Source organism: Dendrobium catenatum, unplaced genomic scaffold, assembly GCF_001605985.2.
Source record: "Dendrobium catenatum unplaced genomic scaffold, ASM160598v2 original_scaffold_3373, whole genome shotgun sequence".
Lineage (NCBI taxonomy): Eukaryota > Viridiplantae > Streptophyta > Magnoliopsida > Asparagales > Orchidaceae > Dendrobium > Dendrobium catenatum.
In genome coordinates, this window is record NW_021321834.1 from 1 (window position 1) to 3215 (window position 3215).

The following is a 3215-nucleotide window of genomic DNA, read 5'->3' on the forward strand; positions in this document are numbered from 1 at the left end:
TTTTATGAAAGCATAAACCGAATCAAACGAAGCCTAAGTCTTCGTTTGGGACGACTTTCTAACTACTTCTTAAACCAACTTTTTGATACATAAAATTTATTTTTTTATGCTGCAAAGTTATTTTAAGAAGCAGTCTGTTCGAAATGAAGCCTAAGCCCCCATAATTAAAAACACAGCTTTATTTATTTTTCACTATCTCGTTAGCATTCTTGGAAGCTACACGGTCTCTTGTCGAATAATCACGACATGAATCTTTTTATACATTGTGTTAATTCTAGGGCGTTCCCTGGAAGTGACGCACTGTATGACCTGAATATAATAAGAAGTGTGCAAGGGTCGTTGTATTGGAACGTGCCTCGATGCAGTGTTAAATAGGCAAGGGTTCTCACATCATGGATGGATATGCAAAGAAGCTAGCTAGTTCATAAAACTAAAATTAGGTTAGGATCATGGAATTTAGGTCCCCTTACATGCAAATTAATAGAATTAATTGATATTATGATAAATATTATATGCATTCATAAAACTAAATGGGTGGAAAAGAAGGCTAAGGATATTAAAAATTTAGGGTTTAAACTTTAGTATTCTTGTAGAAGTCATACTAGAAATGGTGAATGTGTTATTATAGATAAGAGTTAAAAAAAATAATAGTGTAAACATTGATAGAATTAGTGATAGAATTGTAGCTTTGAAGATTATTGTTGATAATAAGATTATTAATATTATAAGTGCGTATGCTCATTAAGTAGGTTTGGATATGTGCTCAAAATTAAAATTTTAAAATGTCTTAAAAGATTTAATATAAAAGATACATTTTAAAAAAGAGTTTTTATTGGGGGAGATGCAAATAGACATGTTGGTAGAGAGGTAGATGATTATATAAGTATTCATGATGGTATGAGTTTGGAGGGACTAATGAAGGTGGTAAGACTATATTAGATTTTGCTCTAACTTATGATTTTATTATTACAAATACCTTCTTTAAGAAAAGATATGAGCATCTCATAAGAATGAATATAGTAAAATTAGGATTGATTATTTTCTTTTAAGAAAATTAGATCATCCAGATTGCAAAAATTGTAAAGTTATTACGAGTGAAAGTATATATACCCAACACCACTTATTAGTTTTAAACTTTAAGATGAAGGGAAAAATATAAAAAAAATATAATATATCATTATTTTAGGATTAGATGGTTGCATTTAAAGAACTCTAGCAAAAATATATTTTAGAGTAAGATTCACGATCTTAAGATTTTGTCGATGCATGAGGAAACTAATGTTATAAGGGAAATAGTAGCGTGTAATATTAAGAATGTTACAAATAATGTGCTTGGGGTATCAAAAGAAAAAACTTATAATAGTAAAAATAGTTGGTGGTGAAATTAAAATATTTAAAAAAATATAATAAAAAAAGAAGCTATGTTATAAAAATATGTTTAGATGTAAAAATTTTAAAAATTGAAAAAAAAAATAATAAAGTTCCCCATAAGGAGTCTAGGAAACACTAAATAAAATTCAGATATTATCGGTGGTTATTATCGACAGTCCTATAGCCTCCGGTAATACTGGCGGCTTCATTGCCGGTATTAACCGATGGTGTTTAATAAACCACCACTGGAATTAGCAGCGGTAAAATAACCGTGGGCTATGGTACCGGTTTAATGTTATACCGACTCCTTTACCGGCGGCTAAAGCCTCCAGTTATAAGTAACTTTTTTTCGGCAGTATAAACCGTCGGAAAATTCCCTAAATTTACCCATCCTGAGCCTTCCTCTTCACTTCTTCCCATTTCTCTCGCTACTACAGACGCTCTCCCCTTCTCCTCAGGCCTCTCGTAATTGCTCCTCGGAGTACTGCGTAGGAATATGGCACTGACAACCTCCCTCCAGCCGAAGATCTCGCCCCCAAGCCAAACCTCTCTCCTCTCTGGTCTCCTTGAGTCACATGCCCCGAACCTCTGCTCCAGGCGTCGGACTCGTCCACCTCCTCTACCCTAGTCGTCAGCTCTCCTTTTTGTTGTAGGTAACTTCCTTAAAAATAGTGATGGCCATGTATTTGTGTAATGCCTATTAAGATACATTAATGGTGAGAGTAATATTTGTGGCATGCATTCACAAGTTATACATTGATTGTGAGAGTAATATCTATGGCCAAAATATATTTTTTTCATGATAATTATATCATTATTATTTAATTTAAAAAATATTTAAATTTAGAAAATATTTAAATTTAAAATTATACAATCAACAATGGCTAAGAATGAGTTATTCGAGCTAGGAGATTGCTAGGGGCATATTGATAGCTCCCCAACCAATGGAAGAGTAGAGTTGGTAGAGGCACACATGTGTAGTGTTTTATATGAGGACCTAAAAAAAATCGCTAAACAAATTTAAGGCCTCAATCGTGGCAGGATTTGAGCAATTTTATATCATTTTGAGTTAGTTCATTTGATCATCAAAATAAATTTTCAAATCAGCTTCTTAAGTATTTTTAGATCATTAATTTGCATAAATAAATAATGTTAGATCATATAAAATGATTAGCATATTATAAAGTATCAGGATAAGTGCTACGTAGAGTTCTAGAAATGAAAGGGGTAAGTCATTAAGGATATGTATGCAGGAGCTATTACTTGTGTTCAAATGCAAGGTAGTTTAACCAAGTATTTCCTTATTTCGATTGGATTACATCGAAGATCAGCCTTAAGCTCATATCTTTTTTGTTTTAGTCATGGATGTTCTCACTAGACAATTGAAAAGGTTGTACCCTGGTGTATGCTTGTTGCTGATGTATTCTTCTTGTATATAAGGCTAGAGATGGAGTTGAAGCTAGCTAAACATGAATTATGGAGGTAAACCTTAGAGTTTAAAAACTTTTGTTTGAGTAGATCTAAAACTAAATATATAGAGTATAATTTTAGTAATAATAAATCTAGTGAAGGATTATAACTTTGGGTGATTAAGACATTAATAATAATACACATTTTCGATATCTTGAGCCTATTATTTATAGTGATGGTAAAATAGATGAGATATAATTCAAGTTGGGCTTAAAGTGGAGGAATGCATTGTGTCTTTACCCTTAGAGATAGGATACGAGTCATTAGCCGAGTTTTCCATTTTGTCATATAAATTATTTATCTTGTCTTGTTGTATTTATTGGATGGTTGATGAATGCATTCTAATTCAAGTAAAATACACTTGTTCAAGAGTA